Source organism: Anomaloglossus baeobatrachus, chromosome 5, assembly GCF_048569485.1.
Source record: "Anomaloglossus baeobatrachus isolate aAnoBae1 chromosome 5, aAnoBae1.hap1, whole genome shotgun sequence".
NCBI lineage: Eukaryota > Metazoa > Chordata > Amphibia > Anura > Aromobatidae > Anomaloglossus > Anomaloglossus baeobatrachus.
Genome location: NC_134357.1, coordinates 481,853,392 through 481,872,774, shown reverse-complemented (window position 1 = coordinate 481,872,774; position 19,383 = coordinate 481,853,392). Strand labels below are relative to the sequence as shown.

Genomic DNA, 19,383 nt, shown 5'->3' with positions numbered 1-19,383 from the left:
GGAACTGTGGCAGCTGAGTGGTGCCGGGTGACAGCAGGACTGAGGGAACAGCAACTCAGAGCAGGACAAGGAGCATAGTCCTGAAGAGGAATGGCCAGGACAGGTACTAGCAGACAGAGGACATCAGGCACAAGACACCAGGCGCAGGACGTCAAGCATGGGTTATCAGCTGATACATAACATCAGGTGGCACCGGTCATCAGTAGAGTTGAGCGCGGTTCGCGGTTCGAGGTTCTCCAGTTCGCGGCTCGAGTGATTTTGGGGGCTGTTTTAGATCAAACTAGAACTTGAGCTTTTTGCTAAAGCTCGATAGTTCTAGATACGTTCGAGAAAGGTTCTAGCAGCAAAAAGACAAGCTAATTACTAGCTGGCTTTCCACTGTAATAGTGTGAGTCACTCTGTGACTCACACTATTATGAAATTTCAGTGTATAGTGTGCGGAAACAGCGCATTCAGATCACTGCTGTTTGGATAATGGCGATCGCCTTTTTTTTCCTTTTCTTCCTTCCCTAAGCGCGCGCGTGTAGTGGGGAGGGCCAGCATGTCAGCCAATCCCAGACACACACACAGCTAAGTGGACTTTTAGCCAGAGAAGCAACGGAATGTGTGATAGGATGTCCATGTCACATCTCCATGCATTATAAAAACGGACATTTTCCTCCAGCACGCCATTATCTGCCTTCTGCGTCTGGGTGTCAGTCACCACTGGCGTAGCTCCTGTCTCCGATACTGCTGTATACGCTCTACACACAGCGCTATATAGAATAGGGATAAAAGTTTCTATTAGTCCTTTTAAGGGCTAATACCGGCAGGGTCAGAGCCATAAGTGACAGTCAGGGCCGTGAAAACAGATTTTAACAGCTACACAAGATGACAGCGTCTGTGTAGCTAAGGTCAGGGATTTCCTCGCTGCATTTCCCCATTAGGAGGGATAGAAAGGGAGGCTTCCTTTCCCCTACCCAGACCCACAACCCTGCCACTGTACCCTCCTGCCCTTTGCACACTCAAGCTCATTGTTACTAAGCCATTATACTAGCAAACACTGAGGAAACTTAGTGGCATCCTAAAAGTGGCTGTTGGACTTATGTATTGTCCCACTAGTGCAAAGATATTTCCAGCACGTCTGCCTGCATTGCACACTCAAACTCATTGTTACTAAGCCATTATACTAGCAAACACTGAGGAAACTTAGTGGCATCCTAAACGTGGCTGTTGGACTTCTGTATTGTCCCACTAGTGCAAAGATATTTGCAGCACGTCTGCCTGCATTGCACACTCAAACTCATTGGTACTAACAATTATACTAGCAAACACTGAGGAAACTTAGTGGCATCCTAAAAGTGGCTGTTGGACTTCATTAGTGTCCCACTGGTGCCAAGCTATTTCTAGCACCTCTGCATGGCACCCTCCTGCTCTGTTTTTAATAAGATATAATGATAGCAAAAAATGCTGCCATTTAGTGGCATACAAGAACTGGCTGTTGTACTCCATTAGTGCCCCACTGGTGCAAATCTATGTGCAGCACCTCTGCACGACACCCTCCTGCTCTGTTTTTAATAAGCTATAATGATAGCAAAAAATGCTGCCATTTAGTGGCATCCTAAAAGTGGCTGTTGGACTTCATTATTGTCCCACTTGTGCAAAGATATTTGCAGCATGTCTGCCTGCATTGCACACTCAAACTCATTGGTACTAAGCCATTATAATACCAAAGACTGAGTAAACTTAGTGGCATCCTAAAAGTGGCTGTTGGACGTCATTAGTGTTCCACTGGTGCCAAGCTATTTCTAGCACCTCTGCATGACACCCTCCTGCTCTGTTTTTAATAAGCTATAATGATAGCAAAAAATGCTGACATTTGGTGGCATACAAGAACTGGCTGTTGTACTCCATTAGTGCCCCACTGGTGCCAAGCTATTTCTAGCACCTCTGCATGACACCCTCCTGCTCTGTTTTTAATAAGATATAATGGTAGCAAAAAATGCTGCCATTTAGTGGCATACAAGAACTGGCTGTTGTACTCCATTAGTGTCCCACTGGTGCAAATCTATTTGCAGCACCTCTGCATGACACCCTCATGCACATTTTGCTACGCTAATTTTATAGCAAATTCAGGGAATTCCTTGCTGCATTTGATCATTCGGAGGGATAGAAAGTGAGGCTTCCTTTACTGTCCTGGTACCCACAGAACACGGCCACTGTACCCACCTGTCCACTTTTGCCACGCTATTTAATTTGCCCAAAGAGCTGACCCTTTTTCTGCCTTCCTAAAATTGTCTGTAATACTAAGTTAGTGTTCTTTGCTGCCAAGCAAGGTACAACACATGTGCATTCTACACTCCTTTCCATTTCTGGAATGCAATTATTAACTGCAGGTAGTCCAGCCAATCTGTGACGAAGGTGCCGGTGTGGATATAATGTAGCCTGCATCCAATGTTGGTTTTCTCGATGTCTGACAGCTCAACAATACCATCTGTTTACACTTCCAAAACAAATGATGACCTGCCAATCACACTCCCTGTTGCGTGTAAAGGGGTGGAAGTTCAGTGTGAAAAACCATGTGAGACTGCTGTCCCCACAGTCACAGAGGATGAAGAGCACGCAGATGCACTTGATGGGGCAGGCGGTGGTTGCACAGGCACACTAGGCCGCATTGTAGCACAGTGAAATTCACATTGCGACTTATGCTTCATTTTAAGTCGTGTACAGGGTGGGCTCCCCAGTATGCAGCAAAAACAGGCAACAGGAAAAGGACTCTAGGCAGTTGGGTTGATAAATGATTGTTTAACTTTACCAAAACAAACAATAAGAACCATGCATACAATTTAAATAATTGAACAATCTATTCTGTTGCCTACTACCTGCTAATCCCTCTGCGTAGCAGTAATTGTGTGTTTGTGCGTGTGTGTGTGTGTGTGTGTGTGTGTGCGAACACGACTTACCAGTGGCGCATCACAAGAGTTTCCAGTTATCTACGTAAACATAGACAAAACACATTACCCCCCCTGAATACCCTTGTTAGCTGAAGCCTCACAGATAAGGCAGATGATAACAGTGTGAATGCAAACCACACAGCTCTGCAACACAGTCATGGAAATCTTGAAAATCAACAGTCAATGCAAACATGTGTCGCTGTCCCTCTATCATTTAAACTGTACGTGACAATTTGACAGTGCAGAGGCAGCAAGTCTTATTGTCTATATAGTCGGCAAAAACAAAGTGTTGCGTGCCCGTATCTGGGCACAGCCTACCGTACCCGGGTACTGTGATGTCCAGTTGCCAGAAATACAGACTTTATGCTCCTCTCACGGTAAGCAGTATAGACAGCACCGTAAGAATGTTGGTCTGTGGCACAGGATGTTGCTCACTGGCGTTACGGTACTCCTCATCAAACTCCAAAATGACTCCCCTCACAATTGAACGAATTGTTTCCGCGGTGGCTCCTTGCTGTAACACACACCTTTAGGTTTTCCTTCTGTTCATAGACAGCATCTCCAAGTCCACACCCGAAGAGCAATTTCTCCTCCACGTCTAAGTGTGGAGAGGCAGCTAGTGCGCATGCGTGTGCCGATTTACCCCAACCGCAGCCTAGCTACAGTGTTTCGCCTAGTGAGTATGCTCAGCCTGACTGTGCCATTCCTGAGGCTAAGTCTTCATTTCGGGATACAGCGCATGCTCCCACACTTAGTGCGAAAAGCCTCTTTGCACAGGTACTTGCATTCCATGCCAGGTCGAAGTCCTGTTTTGTGCCTAGACACCATGCTAAAGCTGAAGTCTTTTTTCAGAGACTGTATTTCATGCTACTGAGCATGCTCAGGCACTTACTGCATCAGAGACCAGGTCCGGTAATGAACTCTTTGGCCCTGCCCCTGATGTGGGGGGCCCATATAGACCACAGGGCATCAGGTGCCCTGACGATGTGGCCAGGCCACTCCCAAATGGCTTGCAGAGGCCCGCCCCTATGACTTGTCACCTCATTATTGATGGTCAGACGATGACTGATGAGGTGTTTGTGTCGTGGCAGCCATGAGCTCATTATTGAAGTTGCGGTTCCAAATAGGACGCTAGTTATGCCACTCATGACGTGTCACTCTGATTTTGTCTCCAGGAGGTGCATTGTGGTCCACCCTGGTTTGGGGCGGACCCAGGTTATAAAACAGACTGAAGCCAACAAGGAGGTGCGCAGTCTTCTATTATGCTCCGAAAGAGCACACCTCCATGTGTTGAACCCATTGCGGCTTTAGGCCAGAGGTAGGCAGGGATAGGACGTCGATGCAGGCCGCCACCACAGTTGGTAACGCAGAACGGTTAAGACCAGCTCCTGTCCTACCAGTCCTACTTGTGCAGCCCAGTGGCATTAACAGGCCTGCTGCTGCTGATGCGCCTGCTGTCCACAGGTGTGGCCCCAATGCACACGGTCAGCGTACTCAATGGCCCCTGTGATGTTAACGGAGTTCCTGGGCTGGGTGAGCATGTGGACCCTGTGACGCTAACAGGGCTCCCAGTCTCCAGATCCGAGTGGCGTCTAACTCAGTTCAGGCTACTATTAGTTTCATAGCCACACAGCTCTGTATCCTCCACCTAATTTCAGTTGCCAACCTCTCCTTTTCCATCTGGGAGCACGGTGGACACTGACTGCTGATGGGGATATATACCTTTCTCTTTCTTTTCTTATTAATTTTTGTTATATAGCGGTAACATAGTATATACCACCTTATCCAAATCTGCCAGTCCCACCGTAACAGATGTTGTTTCTTCAGCAAATGTTACTTTTGCTTAACCACCAAACCCACGGACAAAAACTTTTTTCCCCTTTCCAACACACCTGTTCCCCTTTCCACCAGCATCTGTCCTTTTTCAACTCATTTTGTATATGACCAAAAGTGCAACTCTGCAGGGACACCGTACTCAATGCCATCTCAGCACAGCAGCCAACCCTCGGTCCCTCAGATGTGGACAAGTAAAAGACCATTTCCTCCTATCCATGACAAAGCGTTGAGATTCACTCTGTGCAGCACTGGTGTTTAGTGGAAAAGCAGATCTAGATTGCGTACCACCTTCTGCAGATACTCCTGTATACGTGCGTCCCTTTCTATGGCAGGAATTATTTCGCCAAATTTTGTCTTGTACCGGGGATCTAACAGTGTGGCAACCCAGTAGTTAGCATTACTTCGAATTCGTACAATCCGAGGGTCATGTTGTAGGTAGTGCAGCAAGAAGGCGCTCATGTGTCTTGTGCATCCAGGAGGACCAAGTCCTTGGTGTGTTGGTGGTAGAGAGGTGAAAATCGTGCCTCCTTCCTCTGCCCTCTCCCCCCAACCTCGCACAACCGAAATGTGAGCAAGCTCTCACTCATCTGCTGAGTCTTCCATGCCCATCGCCAGTTCGTCCTCCATTTCTTCATGGGCTCCTGCACCTTCCTCAACACTTTTTGCTGATACTATGCGCCCTTGTTAATCCCTCTCCCCCACCATGACTGCCGCCTAGGTGCCGCTGACCATCTGGACCTCGTAGATCTTGTTATCCCTTCCGCATATGACTCCTCCTGTACTTCCTCCCCTTCCTCTTGTCCCAACACCTGACTCCGAATAATGCTTACAGTGTGCTCCATCATGTAGATGACCAGAATTGTCACGCTGAGAATGGCATTGCCAGTGCTAAACATCTTCGTCGACATTTGTAAACTGTGTAGAAGGGTGCATAGGTCCTTGATCTGACACCACTCCAGCAGCGTGATCTGCACCACCTCTGGATCAAGTTAGGCCAGGCTATATGTCATAACGTATTGCAGCAGGGTTCGGCGGTGCTGCCACAAACACTGCAACATGTGCAGATTCAAATTCCTGCGTGTCGGCACATCGCATTTCAGCCGTTTAACCACCAGACCTAAAGACTTCTGGAGCGATGAAAGTTGTTGAGCTGCTGTGTGCGAACGATGGAAGTGAGCACATAGCGAGCGTACCCGCTGCACAAGGCCATGTAGGCCGGGATGGTGTTTTAAAAATTGCTGGAGAATTAGATTCAACACGTGAGCCACACAAGGCACGTGTGTCACATTGTCACGGCGAAGGGCTGCACCCATGTTTGCATCATTGTCACACTCGGCCTTCCTTGGCTGCTCGTTGAGTGGAGACAACCATTGATGAAACTTGGTCTCCAGAGCTAACCGTCCACAACTTCTCAGCGGTGTGACTCACATTTCCCATACATTTCAAAGTAAACATTTGACCGCATGATGGCATTGAGCTCTGCTGCCAGCATAGTAAGGAGGAGGTGTGTGGTTTTCCTTGTGCGCAGTTACAAGGAAGGGTGCCCTGACCACACAGGGTTTGGGCCGAGGTGAAGGACCCACACGAGGTTGAGGAGGCAGAAGCAGTGTATTAACTTCTATATACAGAGGAAGGTTTGATACAACTCGTGGGGACAGCAAGACTTGTTCAGCAGACCCGTCTCCATCTCTCCCCATAGTAACCCATTGCCCAGTCAGCGACATGTAACGCCCCTGTCCATGCTTACTGGGCCAAGTATCTGTGGTGAAATGCACCCTGTTACACAGTTTCTCAAAGAAGCGGTGATGTTTGGTGCGACATGCTGGTGTAGCGCGTGCACGCCTTTGTTGGAGAAGGAGTGGCGCCTGGGCACCGGCTCTTGGGGCACTGCGATGGGCATAAGGTCTCGAAATCCTCGGTTAAAAAGGTTGGAAAGGAAGCATTTTGGTAGCCAACAGTTTGCAGATGCTGAAAGTCAAGCTCTAAGCCATGTCATGCCCTTCTAAAAGCATGTAAAACACAGCAAGGGGACTCCAACCACAGTCTCCCTCGTTTTCACTAATTGGGCCACACACACCCCACTTGACTGGCATCAGTTGACCCCCATTTTCAAGATGAAAAAGATGGTTTGCATGAAGCACTCTCAAAAATACGCGTGCCTTTCGCCTCCCCTGGATGAGCCAGGGGAAGAAAAGTCCTCTGAGAGCCATGACTTGTTCATCTTGGTTCTGTTTTCAAAAGCGAGGGGACTCCAACCACAGTCTCCCTCGTTTCCACTAATTGGGCCACACACACCCCACTTGACTGACATCAGTTGACCCCCATTTTCAAGATAAAAAAGATGCTTTGCATGAAGCACTCTCAAAAATACGCGTGCCTTTCGCCTCCCCTGGATGAGCCAGGGGAAGAAAAGTCCTCTGAGAGCCATGACTTGTTCATCTTGGTTCTTTTTTCAAAAGCGAGGGGACTCCAACCACAGTCTCCCTCGTTTCCACTAATTGGGCCACACACACCCCACTTGACTGGCATCAGTTGACCCCCATTTTCAAGATGAAAAAGATGCTTTGCATCAAGCACTCTCAAAAATACGCGTGCCTTTCGCCTCCCCTGGATGAGCCAGGGGAAGAAAAGTCCTCTGAGAGCCATGACTTGTTCATCTTGGTTCTGTTTTCAAAAGCGAGGGGACTCCAACCACAGTCTCCCTCGTTTCCACTAATTGGGCCACACACACCCCACTTGACTGACATCAGTTGACCCCCATTTTCAAGATAAAAAAGATGCTTTGCATGAAGCACTCTCAAAAATACGTGTGCCTTTCGCCTCCCCTGGATGAGCCAGGGGAAGAAAAGTCCTCTGAGAGCCATGACTTGTTCATCTTGGTTCTTTTTTCAAAAGCGAGGGGACTCCAACCACAGTCTCCCTCGTTTCCACTAATTGGGCCACACACACCCCACTTGACTGGCATCAGTTGACCCCCATTTTCAAGATGAAAAAGATGCTTTGCATCAAGCACTCTCAAAAATACGCGTGCCTTTCGCCTCCCCTGGATGAGCCAGGGGAAGAAAAGTCCTCTGAGAGCCATGACTTGTTCATCTTGGGTTTTTTTTCAAAAACGAGGGGACTCCAACCACAGTCTCCCTCGTTTCCACTAATTGGGCCACACACACCCCACTTGACTGGCATCAGTTGATCCCCATTTTTAAGATGAAAAAGATGCTTTGCATGAAGCACTCTCAAAAATATGCGTGCCTTTCGCCTCCCCTGGATGAGCCAGGGGAAGAAAAGTCCTCTGAGAGCCATGACTTGTTAATCTTGGTTCTTTTTTCAAAAGCGAGGGGACTCCAACCACAGTCTCCCTTGTTTCCACTAATTGGGCCACACACACCCCACTTGACTGACATCAGTTGACCCCCATTTTCAAGATGAAAAAGATGCTTTGCATGAAGCACTCTCAAAAATACGCGTGCCTTTTGCCTCCCCTGGATGAGCCAGGGGAAGAAAAGTCCTCTGAGAGCCATGACTTGTTCATCTTGGTTCTCTTTTCAAAAGCGAGGGGACTCCAACCACAGTCTCCCGCGTTTCCACTAATTGGGCCACACACACCCCACTTGACTGGCATCAGTTTACCCCCATTTTCAAGATGAAAAAGATGCTTTGCATGAAGCATTCTCAAAAATACGCGTGCCTTTCGCCTCCCCTGGATGAGCCAGGGGAAGAAAAGTCCTCTTAGAGCCATGACTTGTTCATCTCGGTTCTTTTTTCAAAAGCGAGGGGACTCCAACCACAGTCTCCCTTGTTTCCACTAATTGGGCCACACACACCCCACTTGACTGGCATCAGTTGACCCCCATTTTCAAGATGAAAAAGATGCTTTGCATGAAGCACTCTCAAAAATATGCGTGCCTTTTGCCTCCCCTGGATGAGCCAGGGGAAGAAAAGTCCTCTGAGAGCCATGACTTGTTCATCTTGGTTCTTTTTTCAAAAGCGAGGGGACTCAAACCACAGTCTCCCTCGTTTCCACTAATTGGGCCACACACACCCCACTTGACTGGCATCAGTTGACCCCCATTTTCAAGATGAAAAAGATGCTTTGCATGAAGCACTCTCAAAAATACGCGTGCCTTTCGCCTCCCCTGGATGAGCCAGGGGAAGAAAAGTCCTCTGAGAGCCATAACTTGTTCATCTTGGTTCTTTTTTCAAAAGCGAGGGGACTCCAACCACAGTCTCCCTCGTTTCCACTAATTGGGCCACACACACCCCACTTGACTGGCATCAGTTGACCCCCATTTTCAAGATGAAAAAGATGCTTTGCATGAAGCACTCTCAAAAATACGCGTGCCTTTCGCCTCCCCTGGATGAGCCAGGGGAAGAAAAATCCTCTGAGAGTCATGACTTGTTCATCTTGGTTCTTTTTTCAAAAGCGAGGGGACTCCAACCACAGTCTCCCTCATTTCCACTAATTGGGCCACACACACCCCACTTGACTGGCATCAGTTGACCCCCATTTTCAAGATGAAAAAGATGCTTTGCATGAAGCACTCTCAAAAATACGCATGCCTTTCGCCTCCCCTGGATGAGCCAGGGGAAGAAAAGTCCTCTGAGAGCCATAACTTGTTCATCTTGGATCTTTTTTTCAAAAGCGAGAGGACTCCAACCACAGTCTCCCTCGTTTCCACTAATTGGGCCACACATATCCCACTTGACTGGCATCCGTTGACCCCCATTTTCAAGATGAAAAAGATGCTTTGCATGAAGCACTCTCAAAAATACGCGTGCCTTTCGCCTCCTCTGGATGAGCCAGGGGAAGAAAAGTCCTCTGAGAGCCATAACTTGTTCATCTTGGTTCTTTTTTCAAAAGCGAGGGGACTCCAACCACAGTCTCCCTCGTTTCCACTAATTGGGCCACACACACCCCACTTGACTGGCATCAGTTGACCCCCAGTTTCAAGATGAAAAAGATGCTTTGCATGAAGCACTCTCAAAAATACACGTGCCTTTCGCCTCCCCTGGATGAGCCAGGGGAAGAAAAGTCCTCTGAGAGCCATGACTTGTTCATCTTGGTTCTTTTTTCAAAAGCGAGGGGACTCCAACCACAGTCTCCCTCGTTTCCACTAATTGGGCCACACACACCCCACTTGACTGGCATCAGTTGACCCCCATTTTCAAGATGAAAAAGATGCTTTGCATGAAGCACTCTCAAAAATACGCGTGCCTTTCGCCTCCCCTGGATGAGCCAGGGGAAGAAAAATCCTCTGAGAGTCATGACTTGTTCATCTTGGTTCTTTTTTCAAAAGCGAGGGGACTCCAACCACAGTCTCCCTCGTTTCCACTAATTGGGCCACACACACCCCACTTGACTGGCATCAGTTGACCCCCATTTTCAAGATGAAAAAGATGCTTTGCATGAATCACTCTGAAAAATACGCGTGCCTTTCACCTCCCCTGGCTGAGCCAGGGGAAGAAAAGTCCTCTGAGAGCCATGACTTGTTCATCTTGGTGAACGTTAGTCTGTCCACATTGTCAGTGGACAGATGCGTGTGCTTAGCTGTCAGCACACCCCCAGCAGCACTGAGGACACGTTCCGAGAAAATGCTGGCTGCGGGACACAACAAGATCCCCAAGGCGTATGTGGTGAGCTCAGGCAATTTATCCAGATTGGAAGCCTAAAATGAGCAGGGCTCAAGTTGCACAGTAATGGCATAGACGTTCTCTTGCATATACCCATATCTGTGTCTCCTCCTCTTTTTCCTTGTCCAGCTCCTTTGTTTTCGCATGAGTATATGTCCTTGTCACTTTCCCATGTGTTTGTGTTGTGAGTTGTTTGTCACCTTTTGGACACCTTTGAGGGTGTTTTCTAGGTGTTTTTATGTGTTTGTGATTGCCTGCCATTGTTTACTATGTGGTTCGAGTTCGGTTCGTCGAAAGTTCGCCGAACTGAACTCGAACGAGACCTCCGTTCGACGAACCGAACTCGAACTGAACCACGGCCGGTTCGCTCATCTCTAGTCATCAGGCACAGGTCATCAGCTGGCATAGGTCATCAGGCGGCCCAGGTCGTTAGGCAAGGGTCATCAGCTGGCACAGATCATCTGGCACAGGTCCTGAAGCCAGGTCCTCAGGAATGAGCCACAGCAGGATGACGCTGGCTCAGCAGGTACTTCAAGACTCACTTTGAACATGCAAACATGATTTATTCACAGGATACAGCAGGACAAGGGTACATAACATGATAGGATAAAAGGAAACACCACAGAACTTCAACTACAAAACACACAGACAAGGGTGGAGTCTGAGAACATGCCGGTGACTGAATACACCGGTACCTGAGTATGCCGGATACATGGTCAACCAGACTACAGACAGGTAAACAGGCTCAGACAGGTGACCGGACTCAAGCAGTACACCGTGCTATGGCAGCAGCAGACTCCAGACCTACGGCAGCACAGACTGCACAAACACACAGATCATCTACAAGAAATGCTATGCAATGCTCTGGCGCCTCCCATCAAGGGAAGGAGGCTTAAATAGTTGGTACCTCCCAGCGATAGGCTGGGGACAGCTTAGCAAGATGCGTACACCTCCCTATAAAGGAATAGGAAAAGTGCGTGTGTACCCCCTACGTTAGAGAGTGTGACGCCCTGGACTAGCCAGGTAGTCACATACATACCAACACACACACACCCCACCCTAGACAGTTACAACAGTCAGAGAAAAACCCTTGTTGCCTCCCTCCAGAGTCTGATGTCCACACCAGGTGGGGCGGAGCCAGGCGGTTGGCCCAACCCACCGAGGAGTTCACAGGCCTGGAGGCGGGAAAAGTGTCAGATCAGTTTAGGAGGTGGAAGTGAGAGGAGTGAACACTTGAGGTGTCTGGGTTGGAGCCCAGACACTGACAGAAAGGTTGGCAGACGGTGGTGGAGATCTGCAGGAGTTGGTGGAACTCCGCAGAGCCGTAAGGACCGGGGTCGGGCGTCGGCCCACCGGTACCGGACGGGGAACGGAGTGAAGCTAAGCACACAGGCAGGGCCATCGGACCCCGACCAGGCTTGGAGCCGCCGTCAATAGTCAAATCCGAATGTGACAGGAACCCCAGGGGTTTCTCAACTACTAACTCCCGATTGAAGGCAACCGTCTACCCAGAGAGGATATAAAGCCACCGCCACAGACTAGAGATCCAAGGGCCAGCGCCTGCAGGCAAAATGGGCTCCTACGGCACCTATACGCCGGGAAGCGGACTACCGGTGGGCAACCACAGGAGTCAAGAACATTCTCAAAGGTGCAGAGAAAGACAGCCACCATCAGCCGTCCGGGGAGAGCACAACAACAACACTGCAGCCGGCTGCGGGACCCGTCCATCCGGTCGTTTTGGTTTACCTACAACTCTGTCAGTGATTGTCTGGGCCACGCAGTCCCTGCACCCCAGCCATCCAGCCTCCCCGTCACCACCACCGGGCCCCGGGAACGCCAAACCCCCCTACCCATTGAGGGGACAACATCTCAGCTGCACCCTACCATCTCTCCCGGGATCCCCGTTACCAGCAGCGGTGGTGCTATTATCACCACGACCCGTGGGTGGCGTCACGAACAATCTCCCTAACCAAACCACCTCCTTTCACTCACGGGTGAGGAGCGCTGCTCGAGTCTCCGGGTCCAGTCCACCGCTCGAGCCACCGAGAAGCAGCAGCAGAAGCCCCGGACCCGAGCGTGGTGAGCGCGTCCCCTCCATCCACGACAACTTGGCGTCACAAACAGGATAGAACCGATCTACTTACCAGTAGAAGTGCGCCTTCTGGTCCCCGCCGGCGGCGTCCGGCCGAAAAATTGAAAGCGCCGCCATCTTTGGCGCAAAAATCTCCCGCTCGAGCGTCTTCCCCAAGCAGGGAAGGCGCGAAAGCGAAGCCCTGCCCGCAACAAGCGGAAGTGGTAGAAAGAACCAAGGTGGGACGGGAAAAAGATGTCTGCGCTCGACGGAGCCATTGGAGGAGTGGCGGTCGCAGCCGCAGCAGCGCCCGTAGATGGAAATGGGATAGCCCGTGCTCCGGCCGCAAGAGCGGGAGAGGCCGCGGGCCCAGCGGTCACCCAGGTAATGCCGTTCTCCCTGCCCTATGTGCCCGGTGCTACCTGGCTACCGCAGTATGATGAGATGCCTGATGCTTTGCAGGTGTTCCGGAAAAAGATTAGCCCAGTCCTCGATTTATATCCCTTGACTGACAGGCAACGGGCAGCGGTAATACTAGGGCAGCTAACCGGCGCGGCTGAGCAGGAGACGGAGACCTGGACCGACGCGGATCAGGCCTCAGTGACAACCATTTTTGAGAAACTCCAAATCGCTTTTGAGACCCGCACGGAAGCGGAATTGCGGATGCAGTTCTATCAGTGTCGACAGCGGCCTGCGGATAATATAAGAGACTATGCCCTGCGCCTGCAAACCGCCCTTCGTACGCTGAAGCGGGTGGACACTATTAACGATGCAGACAGCAATAAGATGCTAGTGGAACAATTCCTGCAAGGGCTGGGGGCTGCGGAAGACCGCAAGCAGCTACGGCTATGGGCCCTAGAACACCCCAATCTGGACTTTGCAGTGCTGAAGGAGCTGGCCATCAAGGCCCTGCAGGCCCCAACGCCAGACGCTCCTGAGGCTGCCCCATGGCCGGCTGAAACCGCTCCCATTACGGTGGCACCTCCTCTCCCGGCTCTCCCGGCCCCTGCAGCGCCCGTCGGGATGATGGAGGAGCTAGCTGCCCAGGTCCGCCGCATGGATGGAGACCTAGCCAAGATCCTTGCCACACTCCAGCTTCCGACGAGAGCCAAGTCCCCAGGGAGGATCCAGCTCGCCAACAGCCCGGAAGCGGCCGCACCCGAAGAGGCCCCGGCAGTCCGCCCGGCCAGTACAGAGGTGGAAGATAGCCCGCCTCAAGCCCGGAAAGTGACGCTGACCGCTCCCAAGCTCCAGGCCTCAGCTGAGGCTGCGGAGGGTTGCTGCTGCAAGGCAGCAAAACAGGCCGCGACACAGCGGTGCCCCCCTACCCAGAGGATGCCGGTCGTGGCCCGCATCGGGGGGCACCAGCTGGGCCCAACCCCCGCGCTAGAGGAGCCGCCATGTTGGGAATGGCAGCCAAACCTGATGGGCCGAGAGGTAGAGGCCCGGGAGAAAGAGAAGGCTGCTATCCTGGCCCGCACTGTAGAGGCAAAGGACGCTCTCCAGAGGGCCTCTCCCGAAGCTCGGGGCCCGATCTTTGAAGGTCAAGTCCAGCAGTTCTACTCCCAGCGTGGATGGGGGTTTATTCACGAGCCAAGCCTGGGGGTCGAGGTGTTCTTCTCCAGGTGAGATGTGCACAGCCAGCTGCCCCTGAGCCATCCGAAGCGTGACCTCTGTGCGGGTGAGTTGGTCACCTATACCTGCCACCTGGGAGAGAGGGGCTGGTTCGCCCTGGATGTCCAGAGAAGGGTGAGCCATGATGACCTCGAACAGCCCCGGTGACCTCCTCCGCCGTACAATCCCAAGGCGGATCTGGAGGAAGTAAGTGGCGACGGTGACCTCCAGCAAAGGCAGCGGTCCTCCGTTGCAACCAAGTTGTCCCTATTGGGACCCTCAGCAGTTTGAATGAATAAAAGATAATCCAACCGAAGCTTCATCTGATTCTCTACTTGATTATTCCGGCCGTTGCCGGCAAGTTGCCCCCGGAGGGACCCTATGTGTTTACCGTATGCATGAGAAACTGCTCATGGACATGGCCGAGAACTGGCAGGCCACCCACGAACTTGTGGGCCTGTAAATAATTTAGTGGGCTGGTTTCCGTCAGTGCTGCCTCCGGAGAGGCAGATTGGAGGAAGGGCCCGCAGCAGAGGAGGCTGGGGCCCGGCCACCACCAGGATCGGTAGCCATCCTCCGGGGGTCAGGGGTCCCCCTGGACGTGGGTTCCCCTGGAGTGACAGCCGCGTGCGAGACAGTTTCTTAGGGGCAGCATCAAGGATCAGGTTATTTGGGGGGGAGAGCGGATGACCGTTAACCCGTCCGTTTAATAAAAATGTTTGAAACGTTAAAGCAATGCACCTCCCGTCAGGGAAGATTTGAAAAATATGCATATGTTGAAAGTTTTAATGTGTTATTTATCTTTTACAGTTTTTGAACAAAAATAAAACCGGTGATGGACGGGCAGCCTGCGGACGGTCTGCATTTTACCAAAGGGAAGTGTGACGCCCTGGACTAGCCAGGTAGTCACATACATACCATCACACCCCCCCACCCTAGACAGTTACAACAGTCAGACAAAAACCCTTGTTGCCTCCCTCCAGAGTCAGATGTCCACACCAGGTGGGGCGGAGCAAGGCGGTTAGCCCAACCCACCGAGGAGTTCACAGGCCTGGAGGCGGGAAAAGCGTCAGATCAGTTTAGGAGGTGGAAGTGAGAGGAGTGAACACTTGAGGTGTCTGGGTTAGAGCCCAGACACTGACAGCAAGGTTGGCAGACGGTGGTGGCCGTCTGCAGGAGTTGGTGGAACTCCACAGAGCCGTAAGGACCGGGGTCGGGTCGGGGTCGGGCGTCCTTTCACTCACGGGTGAGGAGCGCTGCTCGAGTCCCCGGGTCCGGTCCACCGCTTGAGCCACCGAGTAGCAGCAGCAGAAGCCCCGGACCCAAGCGTGGCGAGCGTGTCCCCTCCGCCCACGACAGAGAGCAGGAAACCCCACACAACATCTGCAGAGCCTGCAGCCTAGGAGTACTTTTAGTACTTTTTGGGAAGAGAAAAATAATTGTGTTAAAAAAATACAAAAGAAAAATAACAAATATCCAGATATTTAATGGTGGCTGTCTTCCTCACAAAGTGTGCGTGTTACAAACTACCTTTTCCCCCCTTTTTTTAGTAGTCAAATTTCCTTCTGTACATGCCACTCACATAGTAGCGCATGCAGCAACTGCTAGATTTTTGGATGTGCTTGTATTATTTCTTGTGAAGAAGGGAATAATTGTTTTTTTTTGTTTTTTAAATCCCCAAATTTTACTGCAACTGTCTATCTTTCAAAGTGTGTGTCACCACTTCTGCTATTTTACAGTAGTCAAGTTTAACATATGTACATGCCACACCAAAACTTCAACCTGTTCCCATTGCTGGCTATTTGGACGTGTACCCAGCATCTTTTCTAATCCTTTTTGGGACGGAAGGAAGAATGGTTTTAAACAATATAAAAACATTATTTAAAAAAATCCAAACAAATAACTGTAATAGTCTACCTCTAAAATTGTGCTTGCCAGAAACTACTATTTATTTGCCCACCATTAGTAGTCAAATTTGTCCCCTGTACATGCCACACCAATACTGTGGCCGGTTGCTGCAGCTAGCTTTTTGGATGAGTACTTAGCATTTCCTGTTTGGTCTTGCTTGGGGAGGGGGAATTTTGGTTAAACACAGTGACAAAAGGTTATTATATTGTAATAATAAAATTTATGGTACAAAGGAAAAGTGACAATGGCAGTAAACAGAGTAATGTAAAAGAAAATAACAGCATAACAGTATCTGACAAGAAAAATATAGGAGCTACTAGCAGCAGCAGCACCACCAATGGCACAGCTATCCTTGCAGTAGTACTGCCAAATGTCACAGTTGACTTCTAGTATTCTACACAAGAACAGTAGTGAGAAGGAATCCGAGTAAAGGCCCCATCACACACAGAGATAAATCATTGGCAGATCTGTGGTTGCAGTGAAATCATGGACATTTGTTCCATTTGTACACAGCCACAAACCTGGCACTGATTGTCCACAATTTCACTGCAACCACAGATCTGCCACAGATTTATCTCTGTGTGTGACAGGGCCTTAAGTCATGAAATATATGGCACTTCACTTATCCCAGCCAAAGCAGGATAATGTTACCTCTGACAGCAACACTGTCAGTTTGAGTCAGTGTTTTGCATGGTCTTCCTCTGTAGCCATAACTTAATCTTTTAAATTCAATCAATGATACGTGTATCTCGTCTAACCCTTTGTCTCTAAAGCCACAGCATTTAGGGGCTAAGGAAGATATTGTACTTCTTTCAGTTGATTTATTGGATAAGATGAATGGTCAGTGTTTATACTCGTATAAGATGGGAATGGAAGAGATAGACAGCATGATCCAAATGCCTAGCGGCTTGGTTCCTCTGTCAGCCTTGTTAGTAAGGGCAATGACTGTTGCAAATTAATTTGCCACAAATAAAATTTTTCAAAAGGTTAGCTCAGAAGGTCTATAAAGAAGCCACCATTTCTACAGAAATAGATGGAAGATATGCTCTTCTGTAGATTCATTCAGGTACAGTTATGAAAAAGCTCTGTCTCATTCCCAAACTGAAATGTCATCTTGCCAATTTGCACCACCTAAGACCTGTCAATCATGAAATCAACTGAAACATCACCATTAGTGGTGGGCGAGTATTAAAATGCATGGGGGCTCATTTCTCAAATCAAGCAAGTTGGACTACTAGGGTGCTCGACTTGAGTAACACTTGAGTAACAGGTATAATGGAAGTCATTGGGAGACTCGAGTATTTTTCCAGCAGACCCTCCCAGGAGGTCTGAGAGGCAGTAAAATCAATGAAATTTGCAGAAACAGTGCTCAAATGGAATGAAAACAGCATGGAGAAGATGCCTGGATGCATCTCTAACTCCTGGATTGTAATGTTGTCAGATTATTAAGCCACTTGTGCAGACTGACAATAAAACATACCAAACCGAAGATAAAAATGAATTTAACAGGAAAAATTGTTAGGAATTATTATTTCCAGTATGATAACTTATATTTAAGGCAAATTAGCAAAGAGATAAAACAAAAAAAAAAATCCCCCTCCATCCCTTAGGCTATATTTCCACTAGAGATGAGCCACGCCCCTAGAGTTTGAGTTCGGTTCAGTTCGTCGAACGGAGGACAAGTTCGTCGAACGTTCGACGAACCAATTCGAACCCCATTGAAAACAATGGCAGGCATACACAAACACATAAAACACATTATACATGTACACATACAGTTAATAAACAATGCCATTACACTTACAGGTCCACGCGACACGTCCTGCACTCTGTCTCTCGCCGCTTTTCCTTCCGATAATCGCTGCGTCCTCCCAGTAACCAGCACTGATGATAGGACCTTCCGTGACGTCAAAATAGCATGTGACCAGTCAAGTGTGTATCATCTCATTGGCTACAGACTGGACAAAAGGGAGAAAAGAGTATACTCTATGGGGATCACCACAAAAGGCTATATGTAAAAAATGGAAACTTTATTACAGAGGCAAAAAACACATGACAATATTAAGAATATGACAGTATACAACACACACTTTGTGCAATTAAAAACATTTAAAAAGGCCAAAAGGGCAACATTCTCCACCAGGCCAGAACCCTTTGTATCTCAGTGATCAAAAATAAGAATATGCACCAGAGTCAGATAGCCTCTCCCCTAGTCATCCAAAGAACAATAAACATCAAATATTCCAGTCTTTATGCAAATATTATAGCTTAACAGTTTGTTCACAATATATCAAACAGTATTGGTACATAGAGAGTTATAAATTAAAAAAATTGGCTACAGACTGGTCACATGGCTAGACGTCATGCTAGGTCCTGTCAGTGCATCTCTCCGGTACGCGGTGCTCATTTGTGCATCTCCCTGTACCGGCAAGATGCTCTGGCACATGGTCGGCTTCCCCGTTCCTGCATGTGGGTGCTCTTTACAGAGTCAGCCCACATGCAAGGACTGGCTGCCACAGCTGGTGAATTGCGGCACCGGGAATCACGTGCACGAGGAGCAGCAGCGTCTTCCTCCCATGCAGTGCTGTCTGATGTAGCAGAGCTGCATGGGCTGAAGGAGAAAGAAGACAGAAGACCAGGATCGTGGAGGGGTGACAGGGAGTAATAAACATGGAGTCTCTAAATGTGTATGTGTATTTATTTCTATTAAAGTATTTTTTCTCTGTGTGGTGTCTTTTATTTAACCCTTTATTGGAGACAATGCAGCCTCATTCCGTGAACTGCTTCGATTTTAGAGGTGTGGCCCGCGGCTCACAGCTGATGTCCGGCTCCTCCCCTCAGTGCATAATTAAATTAAATTATAATTATAAATAAATAATAATTATAATTTAAAATTAAATTAAATTCTTTACAGGGGCGGTCGGGACTTGAACTCATGAAGTAATGCTTCTTAGGCAGTTGCTCTAACCATTGAGTCACTGCCTCTAATGAGAAACATATGAAGATTTGGTCATCTTGACCTCTGCATTGCAGAGTGAAGGCTCCGGTGACAGTGCGGCTCACTTCAGGTGCTGCGTGGAGAAGGACACAGATCGCTCGTGTTCTACGGGGCTCCCTGTCATCTTCATGTAGCAGAGCTGACAGTGTTGTGTGGATTACTTCGGACCTGGATTGTTGTTTGGGGATTAATAAAGAGGTAAATTAGGGGGTTTTTTGTATTTTATTCCAAATAAAGGATTTTTCGCTGTGTGTGTTTCTTTACTTTCACTTACAGGTTAATCATGGAAGGTGTCTTGGGGAGACGCTTGTCATGATTAACCCCGTTATTACCTTGATTGCTACCGCACCAGGGCAATTCAGGATGAGCTGGGTAGAGTCCCGGGACTGCCGCAT

General features: G+C 49.1%; 1 long non-coding RNA gene across 1 annotated transcript in view; it reads right to left on the bottom strand.

Annotated features, from left to right (window-relative positions):
* Positions 1-19,383, bottom strand: part of LOC142310370 (uncharacterized) — a 201,661-nt gene that overhangs the window by 36,347 nt on the left and 145,931 nt on the right. The window contains exon 3 of the long non-coding RNA XR_012754141.1: positions 17,795-17,948. This is a non-coding gene — a long non-coding RNA (uncharacterized LOC142310370). The remainder of the gene's footprint in view (positions 1-17,794; positions 17,949-19,383) is intronic.